The sequence below is a fragment of the Canis aureus genome, chromosome 19 (assembly GCF_053574225.1).
Source record: "Canis aureus isolate CA01 chromosome 19, VMU_Caureus_v.1.0, whole genome shotgun sequence".
NCBI lineage: Eukaryota > Metazoa > Chordata > Mammalia > Carnivora > Canidae > Canis > Canis aureus.
Window position 1 is genome coordinate 30,758,951 of NC_135629.1, and position 19,318 is coordinate 30,778,268.

At 38.7% G+C, this 19,318-nt stretch overlaps 1 long non-coding RNA gene across 1 annotated transcript; it reads left to right on the top strand.

Annotated features, from left to right (window-relative positions):
• The first annotated feature begins 1,535 nt into the window (after window positions 1-1,535).
• Window positions 1,536-17,476, top strand: LOC144289827 (uncharacterized). Its single transcript, XR_013357803.1, has 3 exons — window positions 1,536-1,642; window positions 14,235-14,334; window positions 16,439-17,476. It is a non-coding gene; the product is annotated as an uncharacterized LOC144289827 (long non-coding RNA).
• The last annotated feature ends 1,842 nt before the right edge of the window (window positions 17,477-19,318 follow it).

A 19,318-nucleotide genomic window follows, 5' to 3' on the forward strand; every position in this document is an offset into this window, starting at 1 on the left:
AGTTAGGAAATACGATAACGTTTAAGATACTAATAATAACGTTAGAAGGAAATTTGCTTTAAATTTGACACTTAGTGTGATTCCTTGTTTTGGTACCTCAGTCCAGGAAAGCATTTATTTTGAATCCCCAAGCTTTATTACTGCCCTAAACTAAGAAAATAAATCTCTCTCCATCCCTAAAGTAACACACTTATCCTCCAAAGCAAACAACTATCTGCTTGTTTAATAAAACAAGAAAATATGGTATATTACATTTTTAAAGAGTACTTTTAAAATACCTTGACCTTAAAACCAGACTCGTGTTTGAATCGTCCATGTGTGATTATTACCTTTTTGACCTTGGACAAGTCATAGAACTTCTTGGGGTCTCAGTTTCTTCATCTTTAAAATGATGATAATATCTACCTTGCAGAGTTGCCAGGGGCATTAATGTATTTTTTAAAAGCCTCATAAAATGCTTGCCAATATTTGCTTTTGAATTTTTAATCACCTTTTATTTTATTACAAAAGTAACATGAGCTTCTTGTAACATTTTTGAAAAGCACAGAAAGGTATATTGTGAAAACTAGAAATCCCTTCCCTCTGAACGTATCCTATTCTCCCTGTCGTCCCTGCCAACTCCCCATCGATCTCACTCTTCTGAAACAACAGCATTAAATTATCAGAACATGTGATTATTAAGAACATTATAAGATTCCATAAAAGATGAAAATCCTTGAGATCCTATGTAAACACCACATAACAGGCAAGCTAAAAATGTCCAGAACATGTCCCTTTAAGACAGCTTTTATTTTATTTATTTTATTTTTTTTTAATTTTTATTTATTTATGATAGTCACACAGAGAGAGAGAGAGAGAGAGAGAGAGGCAGAGACATAGGCAGAGGGAGATGCAGGCTCCATGCACCGGGAGCCCGACATGGGATTCGATCCTGGGTCGCGCCCTGGGCCAAAGGCAGTTGCTAAACCACTGCGCCACCCAGGGATCCCCGACAGCTTTTATTTTAAAGTTTTTCTAACAGCTTAGAAACAAATGAACAAGTAGAAGTATTCAAATTAAGAAGGAGATTAGAGAGTGTTTGAAAACTGAGTGAACATTTGATTATGGATATTTATTATTTTTAAATTTTTTTGTTATAATGATAGTGCATTCTTACTAAATATCAAATAATTGTTAGGTGTATAAAGTTAAAAAAACCCACTCCCCAAAAACAACCATTGGGAGCAGTGTTGATGTCTTAACTTTTATACTCTTGATCCACCACACCTGAAAATGTCTCAGCTTAATTGCATAGCTTTGCTCCTTTAATTTTGCTTTGGTTAGCTTAGTCATTTCATTAATTCATTCCTTTATTAAACATGTACTAGGTCCCTTTTCTGGGCCAGGTCCTGAGCAAGGTGCTGGAGACTTCTGAAGTGTTGGTCCTGGTGCTCTCATCCCTAGTGGATAATTACAGTGTTGTGTCATAAGTGCTTTATTATTGTCAGTTAGTGCAGGATACTGACCATAAGGGAGGGATACCAAATGCAGGTGATCTGGGAAGGCTCCCTGGAGGAAGTGATCTCTTAGTTGAGAATTGACAGCTGTATTGACATTAGGCTGTTGCAAGGACCAGAGCTTTGGGGATGATAGCACATTGGAGGTTGGTGAGAAGCTAGAAGGAAGAGCACAGCTGTATAGGAGTGAGGGCTGAGGATGTCAGAGATGGGTGAGGTGAGAAGGTAGAAGAAAGGGGTTCAATCATGAAAAGCTTGTATGCACACAGGGCAATGGGACCCATAAAAGGATCATGAGGAAGGGAGAGAGCCATGCTTGTATTTTATGAGTTTCTGTCTGCCTGCAGTGGGAAGGAAGAAGTGGAGGGGTGAGCCGAGACGCAGGGCAATAGGAGGTAGTGTAATCACCTAAGTGAGAAATACTGGGGATCTGGAGTAAGGAAGTGGCTGTAGGTGGGAGAAGGAGAGATTTCAAGAAGAGAGGGGGTCTTCTTCATTCAAGGAGAACTGATAGCTGGAAGAGGTCCCTGAAAGTAAAAAAGTAAAGCCATCTAATGCAGGGATCAAATTTTTTTTTTTTTTTTTTTTTTCAGGGATCAATTTTTTAAGTAAATAGTGAGAGCAAAAGATGAAAACTCTAACTTGAAAAGTTTAACTAAAATTGTTTTTAAATCTCCATTTTAATATAACATAATTATTTATCATAATTATGAACTAATCTTTAAGATAAAAAAGCATGTCATGATTTTATTTTTTTAAATTTTTTTAAAAATTTTTATTTATTTATGATAGTCACAGAGAGAGAGAGAGAGAGAGAGGCAGAGACACAGCCAGAGAGAGAAGCAGGCCCCATGCACCGGGAGCTCGATGTGGGATTCGATCCCGGGTCTCCAGGATCGTGCCCTGGGCCAAAGGCAGGCGCCAAACCGCTGCGCCACCCAGGGATCCCTTTTTTTTTTTTAATTTTTAGCATGTCATGATTTTAGAAGGCATAATTTTCAACACAAATTGACAAAGTGACATCTTTCACTTCATTTTAAGTTTTGCAGCAAGTTCATAATAAATAACATTTTCAGGGAAATATTTGGTTTTTGTCAATTTTCCCACGGGTATCTTATTTTCATATTCAGATCATTTTCTTTTTTGTAGTGCTATTATGTCATCCCCTTATGGTTTTAAACATTGAAAAATAACTGACAAAAAACATTATTTTAGTTTCAGGTGTTCAACAAATGACTCCATGTTTGTATATACTGCAAAATGATCACCACGATAAATCTAGTTAGCATGTTTATTATACATAGTTATACATTTTTTTCTTGTGATGAGAGTTTGAGATCTACTCTCTTATCAACTTTCAAATATGCAATATAGTGTTATTGACTATAGCCACCATGTTGTATATTACATCCCAATGACTTACTTATTTTATAAGTGGAAGTTTTTGCCTTCTGACCCACTTTGCATATTTTTTTCAGCTCTTAACTAGTTTTAACTAGGCTGATTTATCATTTGCCAGAGACTTTGCTTACACTTGGAGCACTTCTCCTAGATCACTTTTATTGACCTCAAGAAACTTTGCATCCTTTAGGAGACTTTCAATTTGTCTTTGCTATTGATTTACTTTTTTTTTTTTTTTAGTAAGTTCTACTCACAATATGGGACTTGAACTCACAACCCCAAGATCAATAGTTGCATTCTTTGCTGACTGAGCCAGCCAGGTACCCTAATAGTTGATTTGTTTTGAATTCACAGTTTAGTATGGGTATTTGCAATTGATAAGAAATACTTAAATCAAATTATTATAGATATTATAAATGGTAAGTTCTTTGGTAAATATTTTTGGGTTATACTTTTCTGTGCAACCTGTTGGTTGGGTAATGAGAAAACCCTGTAATTATCTGTCACCTACTCACCAGGATCATGCCCCAACAGGGAAATGTGAAACAAAGTTCTCCTTAGGGAGAAGGAAAACAGATAAAGTCTTCATCTTCTAGGACTAAATCCTTTGTGTACATCAAAGATGCAACAGAGGAGAACATGAAATGCCTTCTTCAAATTTCTCTCCCATACTTGTTCAGCTGAAAGTATTTTCTCAGCAGTGCTCACATCAAAGGCCATGAGATTTGCTTGAAGGATCTCTGTCACTCTCTGGAAGAAAGCCCATATCTCATTACCAATAAGAGCATCATCTTAGCCACTGATGTTTTCTGAAGGAAAAAAACAACAACACTTTTTCTTCTTCGATGGGAACATAATATTTTCTTCACCCACTTCCCAGTCCCCCTATCCACCAAAAGATCCAAGGATATCCTGAATTATGTTAATATTTTCATCCTTATAAAGATTTAATTGAATGGGCTATGTGCATTGATCCTGAGTATACATCAGGATCTTTTGATTAATGATGCACTGGTTGATTATCAAATTATCTAATTCTCTCCCTTCCTCCTTTTTCTCCTGATTTTCTTTCATAATTGTGTATTGAGTACCACTGTGTGCCAGGCACTATACTGTATGCCTGGGCTCCAACACAGACATCATCCCAATACAATGGGAAACATCATAGGGGAGTGACCAGATCCAGCTTATGTTGATTAGCAGTATTGCCCTCACTCTGAATCTTTATTCCTCCCTTATAAGGCATGACATGTAAGGAAACAGTGGTTTTCATAGAAAAGCCTAAGGAATGCTAGCTCTAGCCAGACATTTTATTCCACCTTTGCTATTTGACTTCTCATTTACTGTCCTTTGTTTGATAGGGATCTTTGTGAATGACAGCAGTTCCCAGGAGCTCACATTGGAGTCAAAGTGACCCTGAAAACATGGTCCTGTGTGAACAATCCCAGCCACTTGGAAGGCACAAGGGCCTGTGTATGCCTGGGAAAGGCTCAGGGGATATTTTAATCACATCACCTAACAATTATTTCTCTAAAAGCAATCCTCAATACTCAGAGTTTTTCCACACCCTTCTCTGCTCATTGTTTTCCTTTCTTTTCTTTTCTTTTCTTTTCTTTTCTTTTCTTGGCCACAGGCGTGCCAGCCCAGCATTTTTGTGCTCCTGGGTCTTTCCCTTCCTGTCACACATACATCTTCATTCCTTTAGGAAAGCACTTCAGCTCTGACATGGATGCACCAATCTTGCATCCTCACAACTGGCACTTAACAACATATTCTTCAAGAGAGTTAAGAACATGCCCTATAGATAGTGACCTTATGGACAAAGAGAGATGCTCCATCTAGTTTGCAACCTTGTCCCTAGTGTCTTCTCCTCATTCATTCATTCATTCATTCATCCACCCATCTATCTCATTCACTGATATTGTGAGGTGCTGTTAATTCTCCCAATAGCCTGAAACAAGGGCTTGGGTGCAAGGAGTTTATTTGGGAGGTAATCTTAGGAAGCAGGAGTGAGGAATGGGGAGAGTGAGCTGGGAAGGACAAAAAAAACAGTAAAGATACAGTATTGACTGGTTATTACTGTTGACATTGGAGCCAAATCTCTAGGGGACTTTCTGAGAAACCATGTGGAATGCCCCTCAGAGCTGTCCTTCTGAAGGATGCATGGGTGGGACATTTATCCACCAAATTCTCTCCCCCTCGGATTGAGGGTCAGTCTTCAAGGTGGTCACACCCCAACCTTCTGAGCTAAACCCCTGCAGAGGGATGTTGTTAGCAGGCTTGGAGCTGCCCACCACAGTAGCACTGGTGTCAGAGAATGGCTGATGGCCTTGGGCCTGGGGCTCCACCAGCAACTTCTCCAGATAGCACTCACCACAGAGGTGCTGTCGTCATTCCCTTCTGTTTGGTTCCTCACACAAATTAACAAACTTCATCAAGGCAAGGATAATTTCTCTATCTTTGTTTCCAGGGTTCCCAGCAGTGCCAGGCTTGTGGGATATGTTGAGGTCTCATTTCCTGAATGAATGAACTAATGAAATAACGATGCCCTGAAACCAGAAACCTGAGTTCTAGCCCCCCTTGGGTCACTCCTTCCTGTGTGACCTTGAATATATCAAAACCTTGCATTCTGGGGTCTGGGTTCTTAGGAACTTACAAATCTGTGTTTTAAAAAGTCTCAATATCGAAGTATTATTGGAAAAGGAGAAAATTTCCCATCAGTGACTGACCTGGGAATAGAATATTGTTCTCTAACTGGCTCTCCCTCAGTCTAGGTTTAGACTGCTCCGAGGTGTAAAGATGAACACTGTTGAAGCAGTAAGGGTATGTCACAAAGTTAGTTATCAGAAAAACATTTTGTTTTCTGCACAGTACATGGCTTAGAAAACCTTCACTAACACTCTCATGTGAAGAGTGATAAAATGCTAATTTCCCACAGATTCATTATCACCATGAAATGAAATTTCGGAACACATCAGAGGTAAGTATAATGTGCAAATGTAGAATTCAACAATTCAAGTTTTAGCTGCCTCATGTTTTTTATACCTCTGTCAACAGGACGCTCATTAAAGGCTTTTTCCCATTATCTTACTTGAGAAGAAAACTGAAGAGAATATTATAATACTCAGAATGGAAAGATGTTCTTTCAGTTAACCCTTTATGAAGAGAACCCATCTGTTTTCATTATTTTTTCCCTGATCACAAATATGTATTGTGCTTGGTACTCCAAGGTCTTGGATACAATCTTCACAAAAACCATATTTAGTTCCTCCTCTTGTGGAGCTTATAGTTTGGTAGGGATGGACTATATTAATTATTTAAAATGAGCATCAAATTACATTCTGAAATAAACACTTCTGGGAAAGAAATGTTATTTTATTAGACCAAACTACAATGGAAAGCATATGGTCTGGGATGTTAAAGAAGGTTTCCCCCCATAAGTGGGATTTGAGTAGAAACTCTGCTTACTAGAATGAGTAAGAAAGTGAAAGGCAGGACAGCATGTGCAAAGATCCAGTGGCAAGAAAAACATGATGCTTTAGAAAAACTGAAAGAAGGCTTGGGAAGCTGGCTTGTCCAGAATGGGGAGGAGTGTGGTATCAGTGAGGCTGGAGAGGTGAGCCCAAGCTAGACTAGTCAGGCTTTCAGAGCAGGCTAACCATTCTGGTCTAAGAGCAACAGGAAGCTTTTGCACAGTTTCAGCAAAACCTGGTGGTGTGATTGGATCTGCATATTTTTTAAAAGGCCTCTGTTTCCATATCCTTTTATATTTTCTATAATTAAATGAGTAGATTGAGCAAAAACATTCATTTTTGCCTGAATTATGGTGATAATTGCAGATCCACACACACCATACACACACACATACCCCTTGTTTCTCCAAAAGATGTCAATCTGATTTGCTTCAGTATTATCAGTGTTTCTCCTTGTCATTTGGGTAACATTTAGTTTGTACTTCTGGGTGGACTACATTTACCCAATGACTAAATTCCATGCTGGGGTGTCATGGGGAATAGAGAGTCCTATCCCCATATATTAAGTGTGCAGGTGAAATTGCCCTTCACTGTTGGAAAGGATGAGAACAATAGCCATTGCATCAACAAGATAGGTCCAAAATGAATTGTCTGGTGATATCTGCAGGGCCTCCCTAAACTATGTCTATAACATCCATTACCTTCCCCAAATTTCTTAGCATATCCAAAAATGGATTAAGTTGCTTTGACAAGCTCTATTTTTTATGAACCTCTTTGGCTATTACTTACTATGTTATTTTCCTCAAGGTGCTCATGGACTGATTTATGATTTCATTTAAGGTTTTGACTGGTAGTTTGGATACGCTAACTAGCCCACCTTTTCCCGGATCTGCTTTTGGCTGCTTTATCTCCAACACTAAATCAGCCTGCTTAAATTTTTCTGCTACATAAGTCTCCACGACAAACACTAGTATTGGAAGTACGTCCTGCCTTAGCCGGTTCGTTGAATATGTTCAAATGAATCTCATCCAGCTCTGCTGATTTATAAATATTTAAATTGTATAAGTATTCTTTTACCTGCCTCTTATTAATTCTGTTTCTTGATATTCCCAGAGACTCATTAATATTTATCTTATGGAGCTCCTGCTTCCTCCATTCTCGTGTTAAAGGCAGAGACAAAATAGTGGTTCCATATTCACTCGTCTTTGCATCTTTTATAATATGTTCTCACTCCTGGTTTAGCAAAAGTAGCCTTTATTTTCTTGGGCATAACATCCCATTGTATTTTTAAGAGGCTTTGACATATTTTCTTGCTTTTTTTGCTTCTCTCATTCTGTTTTTCAGCCTTCTCCTGGAGTTATATTTTCTTCATACTGGGTGTTCTTTCCCCTGAACTCTACATACAATTGGATTTTTGCTTTTTTTCTTCCAAAAGGAAACATTTATGCTGTAAGCCTCCTCTATCAGAATATGCTTGTTGGTTACATAATAGCACCCACCAGCCACTTGTGTGTTCTTTTTCTAGAGGATGTACTTGAATGCCCACACCCATGTTTTTCATTTCAATGGATCTACACAAGTAGCAATCATTTAGTTTCTGAAAGATGGTTGGATGTAGTCCATTAATTTCGGAGCATGTCCAGAAAATTGATCTGAAACAAACAGTGAGTGAAAATGTGAAACTAAGACAAGGGATTTCCAATTATAAGTACAAAAAAAAAAGGGGGGGGGGCAAGTTCAGGAATATACCTTATAAGAAACACACTGGAAATGTTAACATTTTAAAATATGTCTTCAAAAGTGCACATACTGTTTACCACAATTTAAAAAAAAAGGCACACTCTGTACCACTGTATTTATGTGAGTTTCTAGTATAGGCCCAGCTGAAGTGTGGTGGATAGAAGTCACAATAGTATTGGCTGAAATGGGCCTGAGGATGCTGGAAGTTATCTGTGTCTTGATGTGGCTAATGAGTCCACAGATGTGTGCATATGTATGTATGTAAGAGTTTATCAGCTTGTACACTTGTGGCTAGAGCACTTAAAATTAACAGACTTTACTGCATATTAAACCTCAATTAAAAAGTAAAACAAAACAATGGATGGGTTTACAAAGGCAGTTAGCAAAAGCTGAAATAAATACTTGTATTAGTGTGTACTGTATCTGAAGCTATCTGAAATATTATTTTAAAAATTTGATTTATACTCACATAGATTTGTTTTTGGACACACCTGTTCAGTAGGCTGGCAGAATGAGAATCACCATGGCTACAATCTCCTGAGTGCCTGCTGTGTGACAGGCATTGTACCTACAGTTTGTCATCTCAGTTTAGGAAAAGTGATATTTTTCCCATTTTCCATATGAGGACATGGAATCAGAAGGATCTTAGGTAGTTGCCAAAAAGCACATAGCTGAAGAAAGAAATTAGAGACTTAAACTCAGATTTCTAAAACTCTATAGCCTATTTATGTTCTCCCACTCTGTGTGGCACCCAGACATCCTAGATGGTTATGAGTTGTTATTTTTATTAGTCTTTTTTTAACTACAGGCAATGTATATCTGCTGTGTATAGCTTTTAGATATTACTCTATTGTTTTAGGAAATAAGTAATGTAGATATATTGAAATGAGTTATAAATAGTATTAGCTGATGTTTATTACGTGTCTAAAGTGTGCCTCATCTTATCCCAAAGCATCACCTAATTTAATAAGCACAGAAAGTCTGTGAGATTCAAAGTATTTATTTCCCCCATTTTACAAATGAGGATGCTAGGGCTCAGGTTGAAAGATCAGATAGTAAGTTTCAATCTGTTGGTAGTGCGATTTCAGAGCACACACCCTTTACCGGTCCATTATATTGTGTCTTAATGATTCCTGAAGAATGTAACTGAAAAAAGAAATAGACTGATCAATTTTTTAAAATCTGAAAACAACTTACAAGAACAATAAACATGAGTAGAAGGAATATTTGTCAGATTTGCATCCATTATTAAGATGAATTTGAGAAGCAATATTGGTTTATTGGATCTTTCTGCTGTTTGGAAAGCTTATAAACTTGAGTTCAGCCATTGGAGGCTATTAGACATTTTGGTGAGAGGTCACACAATTGATGCCAGTGCTTCTGGGAGCAGCTGAAAGCCTGGGTTTCCAGCTCTGCATCTCATCTGTCTATGGACTCATCATTTAAGTAGACAGGTCCAAGATATCTAGTCTTCTCTCTTGACTTGCTTTAATGCCCATTTCTGGCACTTTTTAAAGCTATCTTGGATCATTTTATTTGTGTTCTGATATTCAACAGGTATTTTCTTAAGTGCAATAAAATCTGTAATTAATTAATAAAATTCCTGTAATGAATGTCTCTAATCTCTATGGAGACTTATGCTTTTGGTCCCCAAAGAATTTCTGTACAATTTCATACACTGTCAGATTATCATATTCTTTTGTTACCCAATTACTGCATCTTTATTTTTTTGCCACTTTTCTCCCTGAAGATTTTGAAGCTGTTCATCACAAGGACTTCCTAGCCCTTCTTTTTATTTTGAACAGAAAAGTTTGAGAGTAGCATAACGACCAACTTTATACACTCCATCTAGATCCATCAACTGTTAACATTTCACCACATTTGCTTTTAAAAATCTCTCTATATATACATATGTGCATAAATGTGCATGCATGTGTATGTGTGCATGTTATATGTAATACAGTGATTATACATAGGACATTTAACCTTAATTTAAGATCATTTTCTAATATTCTGCCCATATTCAAATATCTCCAAGTGTCCCAATAATGTCCTTTATAATTGCTTTTATTTTTTCCCCCAGTCCAGGATTCAATTGAGGATCCCATGTTTTATTCAGTTACCATGTCTCTACTCTCTACTTTCTCTAATCTAGAACGGTTCCTCAGACTTTTTTAGTATTTCATGAATCAACATCTCTGTTATAAACGTCTTTATTTTGCCTTCTAATTCCAAGCATGTGGTTCTGGGTATAACTACTCATCATATTCCTGATTTGTTTCATGAATTATTCCATGGAGGCCTGCTAAGGTAAAATATTAAAATAATTCTTATGGGGGCTCTGGATGGCTCAGTTGGTTAAATGGTTGACCCTTTGGTTTCAGCTCAGGTCATGATCTTGAGGTCATGGAATCGAGCCCCGAGTGGAGCTCTATGCTCAGTGTGGAGTCTGCTTCAGATTCTCTCTCCCTCTGCCTTCTGCTCACTCTCTTTCACTCTCTCCCTCTCTCTCTAAATAAAATCTTTAAAAAAATAAAATAAAGTAATTCTTATGTATTTTGGAAAAGATGGAAATAATTTAAAAATACACCTTAGAGCTTCAATGTTGTTGAAGTTGTTTGCTCAGTAAACAAGTTAGCTAAACTGAAGGACACAGAGAAGAGATAACTTCATTCTCAGCCTTTAAGAAACTCAGTTTCTAATCACAGATGCATGTAAAGTCCCTTGTCAGGAACAAATGATTTTGGTGTTTTGTGCCAGCCTAAGTTTTAGAAGGAAAGCAAAGTTGCAACCAGCCCCTTTATTGCTAAAGTCTGCTGAACTGTTGGAAGCCAGGGATACCACAAATGGCATGCTGAGGAGGAAAAGAAATTGAAATGCAAAGCGTGACTAATAATAAAATAGTATTCTTCCAAAAGTTACCATTGTGAACATTTCTATCACCATCATACGCAATTTCCTTTGATAGCAGAATGAGCCTTTAAGGAAGCAACTTGGGGCTTCTTGCAAAGCAAAGAAATTAGCAATTGTTCAATGACTAAAAGGACAGTTGTATGAGAAGTTGCCATAACAACATGATGAAGTTGTCCCTGTGGTTTAATTTCACTCACATTGAATTGGTCTGGATGTCATGTTTTAAAATATGAGTCAATATTTAAGGAGTTTTGAAGAAAAGATGTAAATATTAATTGTATGGACTGGGTTCTCTTTTGAATGCAAGCCTGCCAGTGGGAGAGCTCCCGATTTACTGTCCTCATTTCTCCATTAAAAAGAAGCATTTTCCATGAAGCAGAGCTGAAATGCCCTTTCTGGAAATCTACTTGCACTGCACAGAGGATGATAAACTATCATGCATAGCACACATTGCCATCACCTTCTCTCAAGTATTTCATGGAAAATGGGGACTTCAGGGGGACATGGCAGGATTTAGCCTGTCTGGATCTTTGTGGTTTGGAGAATACATTGCGCTGAAACTGGGACTACCTTTGAATGCTTAGCAGTTACTTATTTGTTAATAACTGCATATGAAGGCAACCTTCTGTAATATCTTAAAAGCATAGGCTCTGGAGTCAGATTGTCCAGATCACAACTCTGCCTTTGCCACCAGCTAGTCTTGGGAACTTGGGCAAGTTTAAAATTATTCTAATTCTCCATTTCCTCATCTGTAAAATGGAAATAATCCTAGTCCTCTCAGCTATAAAAAATGGTAACATAGAATTTTTTTGTTTTTCATTTGTTTACCTCACTGATCCATGTAAAGAGATGGATGTATTCCCTGGTAGGGAGTAAGAACTCTGTAGTAGTATCACTGTTGTTTTGTTGTTACTTCTGTTATTATTGTCAGTTTTATTATTATTAGCACCAATTAGATGTCATTCACTAGGCAGTGGTAGGGCTTCAAAGGTGAACCATAAATCCTAGCACTGAAGGGAACATCTAAATCCTGGGGAGCCGACATATAGTTTGAGTTACCAGGCAAGAAAGGGCTGAAGAAACTGCTGGATGTGTCCACCTATGGAGTATCCTTCCCTGAAGCTCCAAACAAGAACCCCATGTGATGGAAGTCAGGTCCCTCTGTCAGGCTGTACCAAGGCAGGGTGCATGTTGGCACCTCCCTGTTCTTGCACAGCTCTGCATGGCTGCGCTTCCTGCTAAGTGATATTTACCAACTTACCTGGCTTTACTGGATGATAGATGTATCACCACTTGAGTACTTTACACTTGTTTGCAATTGGTAAACCAAGCTGCTATAGCCAGCATGACGTTCCATCTACAATCCCACAGGTGGAATGAATGATTGCATTTCTTAATTTTCTTAAATCTTTGCTTAAGCTTTCTTTTCTTTTAAAAAAATGATTTTATTTACTCATGAGACACACACACACACAAAGAGAGAGAGGCACAGACACAGGCAGGGGGAGAAGCAGGCTCTATGGAGGGAGCCTGACGTGGGACTTGATCCTGGGTCTCCAGGATCAGGCCGGGGTTGAAGGTGGTGGTAAACCACTGAGCCACCTGGGCTGCCCTAAGCTTTCTCATCCTGCAGAGTGAGTCTAATTTTAACCTTGACCGTTATTGGGACACTTTTCTACCCCGTGTTCCCTCCCCACTACCCTCCACCAAGTGTGGGTCTCACATGGCCACAAAGAAAGCATGAGATATCATTCTCTGCTGCTGCATGACTTGCTTAGGTTTGGGGCACTGGAATCAGGGCAGAGGTGGAAATTGGGAGCCTAGATTTCAGCCTGTTTAAGCACTCCAGAGTAATTCCCCCTGAGATCTTGGTGACTCCAGAGTTCTGACATGGTTGGGCCAGCTCCTTAGAAGATCCTCAGCATTTGTCCTCTTCCCCATCTTCCCTGAAAATACCTCCCTCCCTCTTCCTACAACCTTTACTTATTCATGAGAGAGGGAGAGAGGGAGAGACACAGGCAGAGGGAGAAGCAGGCTCCACACAGGAACCTGATGTGGGACTCGATCCCGTGACCCCGGGATTACGTCCTGGGCTGAAGGCAGGCACTAAACCTCTGAGCCACCCAGGGATCCCCTCCTACAACCTTTAAAGGTACTTTTCTCTCTCCACTAGCTCCAGAAAACCCATTAATAATCAGTTCAGTGACTGGGTTTCCACATAAGACAGGAATTACTGCTGACTTCAGACCTCCCCTGAGACAAGGAAGCCCAAAGTCTAGTTCTCTGAAATGAGAATCATAAAAATATAGGAAGAACCTACAGAAGTGAATACCATCGCCAGATTGCCCTGCAATTTTCCATCACATTGAGTAGTTTAATTCATTTGCTTGATTTCCTGAGTGCCCACTCTATGCCAGGCAATGCATTGGGTACTGGGGGCATTGGAGTGAACTAGGCACAGATCCTGTAGTCATAGACCATCTAGAAGCACAATAGCAGGGACACCCTGGGCTGGGTCCAAATCCCACAGGTGCTGGAGACCAGAGCCGGCTGCCACTGCCAACTTGGCCATATTATTACTTAACATTGATGAAATTCATGGTTGCTTTTTTTTTTTTTTTCCCTTGGACACACCTTTGGAAGCAAAGCTCATGAGGACAACCATTTGGAAAGTCACAAAAGGTTGTTATCAGGGCTGAGGAATGCCACTTTTAAATGGTGTCACTGACTGATTTTCCCTACCTCTTGACAGGAGTCTAGCTTTTCCTAGAGTTTTCTTGGAGGATCTAGAAGAGGCTAATTCTTAACCAACGTCTTATTTCTCACCTAGAGGCCACTGAAATACTGATTGCTTGTGCTAAATTATGTTTGAATGACTTTTTGCCCCTTTCTGGTTCATCCAGCAGAGTTTTGTTTCTCCAATGAAAGTTTGAGCTTCTTTTTTTTAATTTTTATTTTTTAATTTTTATTTTTTAAGGTTTGAGCTTCTTGAGAGCATATTTGCTCTTATATGAACACTTCAGGAGGAGAGCGATTAGCATTTGTTTCCAAGTTTAGAATTCAGGTGATTGCAATTTTTATACGTTTTCATGTACAGTATACCAGGTCATACATGTTACATTTAGCTCCCTTGATCAATATTGCCTGTTTTGGCTGTTTATACCTAAATTGCCTTTCTATGCCTGACTGATGATTTCATTTTACTTTTCAGTAACTGCTCAAGGAAATATATAAGGAAGTGACTTAACACAATTGGCATGCAGTAGATGGCTTGGCTCAGTTTTTTAAGTGGGAATTCAGAAGAGGAAGAGGTAAGGAACAAACCAGCAATAATCCTTAGCTTATCCTTTTTTTTATTTATTTGTAGCCTAACTGGCACATAGTTTATTTGTAGCACACAATTAGTATGTTTGATGATTAATGAAGGAAAACAGGGATGCAGTCTACTACAGTGTATAAGAAGGTAAGTTTTGGGATTCAAGGGACCTTATTATGAGTAATTATTCTGCCCCTTTCTTGGTGGGTGATCTTAGGCTGGTCATCGTACCTCTCTGGTCCTCAGCTTCCTGATCTGTGAAATGACAGTGTATTCCTGTCTACTTCAAAGGGTTGCCAGGAGGGCGAAATCAGGTAGTGCATGGAAAATGAGTACTCAATCATTATTATCCATTAGGATGTCTTTATATTGCCTCTTGGACATTTCACAAGGTTCTCAGAGCAAAGCTATGGAATCCTAGAACATTCAACATGGACTGGATACTTTGGGGCTCTTAAGGAGATATTTAAACCAGCTGATTAAAAGAAAAAAGACCTTGGTTAATGTGCATGATATTAGCCTTTCTGCTCTTTCCTTCTCTTGCCCTGACATATGAAGGTGAAGTAGACAAGCTTGCCCTCTAACTCTCTTCCATGTATTTTTTATTATCCTGGTGAATATTTTGTGACTTCTTCTACACTACTTGTGATGGTTAGTTTTTTGTGTCAACTTGGCTAAGCCACAGTATCCAAGTAGGTGATCAAAAGCTAATCTAGATGTTGCTGTGAAGTTATTTTGTAGATGAGATTAACATTTAAATCAGTAGACATTCAATAAAGCAGATTACCCTCCCCAATGTGAGTGGGTCTCACCCAATCAGTTGAATATCTTGAGAGAAAAAAAGACTGACCTCCTCTGAGGGAATTCTGCCTCTAAACTAGACTCATGCTGCAACATTACCCCTTCCCTGGGTTTCCAGCTTGTCTGCCCTGCCTATCTCCCCTGCAGATTTTTGACTTGCCATTCCCCCAAATCATAGGAGCTAATTTCCTAGAATAAATTTCTCTGTATACATCTTATTGGTTCTGTGGAGAACCCACCTCCACCTCTATCTATTTTTAAGTCTGATTCCAACTAGGCAGGCTTTTTGTATGTTAGAGAGAAGGGAAGAGATAGGGCATGAGTATGGCTTATGTTCCACACACCACAAATATGGCCATATATCTGTATCCATGCAACCGAAACTTTGCTTCACTTTCAGAGCTCTGTGTGATGCTTGATCATCCAAGATGACAGAGTCTCAAGGGAAGATGAAGTTCAGTACACTTTCCTTCATAAGGCATCCTAGTAAGAATTTCAATGATATGGGTTGGAGAAAAAGATTTTCTGGTTAATTAGATTAACCAGAATGTGTCATTCCTGAAGCAATCTGATTAATCCATCCCTTAATATATTTTGAAGAATATTCAGGAGAGACTTTGAGAATGTTTAAAGGAAATTCTAATTTTGAAATCACAAAAGCTAAGCAACAAACACATTTTTCAATATGGCCCTGTTTAGTCTATCTTCTAAAAATCTGACCAATTTCTTCCATTTCAGATTTTACTCTAATAACATTAATTTATCACTTGCTTTTAAAACTAATTTTCCAACTGGCTTTCTGCACGATGATTTAAACTATATTGGAATGGCTTACATTTCAAGGTAGGTTTAATATTTTCTTCAGAGGCAACATTTGTGATTGGGTAAGTTTGTTGAACTTTTACACATCTCGACAATCCAACACCCACTTACTTAGGTTTCATATGGTGTGGTTAGCACTTTGATTAACATATTTCTTAGCTGCTTAAAGCATTATGTATTTTTGATATCTAACATATTAAAATGGGATTCATTGTGCATTAAGTTAATGTAGCTTAATAGGCTATGATATTTGCTGGAAAAAAAAAAAAGGAAATCGTGCCTATCTTTTAATTTCCTCCTGAGCTGTGCATGGAGTTTCAATAAAATACTTTGAAATTTATTGGCAAAAACACTCCCTTATAGCCTGCTTTTATTTTGGGGAAGTTTACCGGAGTATTGCTGAATTTAGTGTGCCAACATGACTACTCTTACTTATTATTGACTTTCATCAGTATTTTCTGCATGGGCTCTCCTAGGAATGGATCTTCCGATTTTAGATGCAAATGGGATGAAGCTAATATCTGCTTGACTGGTGGCTTATGTGTAGAGTTGGAAGAAATGCTGGCTGATGTATGTTACAATCACGGAGGCAGCAGTGGTGAAACGCAGTTGGGGAGCGAAGAAGATTATGTCTTAGGTTGAACAGAAACAACCCAGTGAGGAACTACTCAAGTGAATATAGGATTTCCTTAAAAATAGAAATCCGATCAAGATGGAACAAAAGATGCTGCACTTCTGACAGAGTAAAGATACATGTTTTACATTCCCAGCTCTCCAGGATTATTTATTTTAGGATAACATGCTTTTTATGGAAGCCTTGAAGCTAAATACAAAACAAACTACACTTCCCATGCATCTCTGTTCCAGATAGCTTCTCCAATCCCTCTTGGCAGCAAAAACACTGATTTTCCTAAGGGTTTGGCTCAATAAAGGAGTAAGGTAAAACTGGCAAAGACAAGTGAGATATTCAAATCTTGTGCCACTGTGAAGGATTATGGAGAGAAAAATCTCATGTTTAGGTTTCCCAAGTTGTAAAGAGATGAGTGTAAACAGGAAAAGAGTCAGCCCTTCCAACAGACACTGAAGTAGGCATATGATATGTGCTCTTGACAGACTCTATTTGGCTTCTCTTTAAAAACTAGGTTAAATTGGAGAAACTAATTAAAACACATAGAAACCTTTTATTTGCTTCACATTTTTGAATTCACATTTTGAATTCATCACAAGAAAAGGAGTTTTGTAACTGTGTGGTGATGGATAACTAGACTTATTGGGTGATCATTTTGCAATGTATATATATACCAAATCAGTATGTTTTATACCTGAAACTAATATAATGTTATATGTACATTGCACTTCAATTAAAAAAAAAAAAAGAAAGCTCTATCTTGATACTGAGTATTGGGCACTCCCTTAAATATTTCTCCTAAGATGAGCACTTCACTTACCTCCCTTTAGTCTTGCTATATCTATATCTCTCCTTGTCAACTACCTTTGGGAAGAAAGCTCCATATGGTGAATGGAGGTATCTATTTACCAACTACTGTCCTCATTGGTTAAGATCTCTCCACTGGAGGTACTAACTTCCTGGCATTTCTTTCTTTTATTATTATTATTATTTTAAAAGATTTTATTTATTTATTCATGAGAGACACACAGAGAGAGAGAGACACACACACACAGAGACAGAGGCAGAGAGAGAAGCAAGCTCCATGCAGGGACCCTGATGTGGGACTCAATCCCAGGTGTCCAGGATCACGCCCTGGGCCGAAGGCAGGCACTAAACCGCTGAGCCACCCGGGCTGCCCTCTTTTATTATTTTGAAATATTTTATTTATTTATTTATTTGAGAGACAAAGAGAACATGTGGGCTAGAGGGAGAGGGAGAGAGAATCTGAAGCAGATTCTGTACTATGCGCAGAGTCCAACACAGGGCTCAATCCCATGACCTCAAGATCATGACCCTAGCTGGAACTAAGAGTGGCTACTTAACCAATGGAGCCACCCAGGAACCCCCTAAATTCCTGGCATTTCTGAATGCCTTGCTCAAGAGCTACTTAGGCTCCTCTGATATGGGAGAAAACTCCCAAGCAGAAGACACAAGTTGGACACATGAGATAGGAAGCTGTCAGTATATATGGAGACCATGCACTGCAGTTGGGGTGGACCAAGAGGATTCAGAGTGAGGGATCCCAGAGCAGCCAATGGCCAATATCAAGACACATTGCCTCATTTAACTTTCTCAATAATTCCATGAGAGTTGGTACTAGGGAAAAGCAAGTGAGTGCCAAAAAAACACAGTAATCAAGATAAATCATACTTTAGTGCAATAGTTTAAAAACTCAAAATTAATGCAAAAAAGCATGCTAATGAAAAATAGCAACATTTTATTTTATTTATTTATTTATTGGGTGGGGGGAGAGAAGAGAGCATCCACAAACAGTAGAGGGAGGGGCAAAGGGAGAGAGAGAGAGAATCTTGAGCAGGTTCCACTCCCATTGTGAGCCCAACCTGGGCTCAATGCTATTACCCTGAGATCATGACCTGAGCCGAAACCAAGAGTCAGATACTTAACCAACTGAGACACCCAGGCACCCCTAAAATATTAAGATTTTTTAAAAAGACAGAATTGATCCCACACTTGCATAATCCTATCTTACTTGATTCACTCTAATGCTGTCACTGGTTCTAATGAAACTGTATTTACAAAAATAAGTGGCTGTAGATTGCCAATCTGATTTCTTACAATATTGCATTAAAATATGATTTATCTGACTATTGAGTTTTCAGTGCCCTCTTAAATTTTGTTCCGGAAACTAGTGCTCCTAGCCTTGGTACTAATATTATCTCCATCTTCCAGATGAAGAAGCCAAGGCTCAGCCACACAAAACAGATTGCTGTAAGTCATTGGCAACCCAATGACTCCAGAGAGAGCACTATCGGCCTCCAGTGCAGACCTCTTTCCCAATCACTGCCCTTTTGGCGACAATGTCAAGGAAGTGTAGAAATGATGCACGGTCTTCCACTTCAGGCCACCTTCCTAAACCTTCTCCTATTTTAGGTAAATTGTGATTTGTAGCTGCACAGCTTTATTGGAAAAAGTACAGTAGAGTTAAGCTGAGAAAGATGTAACTGGAAGTATCTGGGTGGCTCAGTCAGTTAAGCATCTGCCTTCAGCTTAGGTCATGATCCTGGGGTCCTGGGATCAAGCCCTGCAATGGGCTCTCTGCTCAGGTAAGGAGTCTGCTTCTCCCTCTCTGTCTGCCTGCTGTTCCTGCCTGATTGTGCTCTCCCTCTCTGTCAAATAAATAAATGAAATCTTAAAAAAAAAAAAGATGTAACTGGCTGCTTACCAC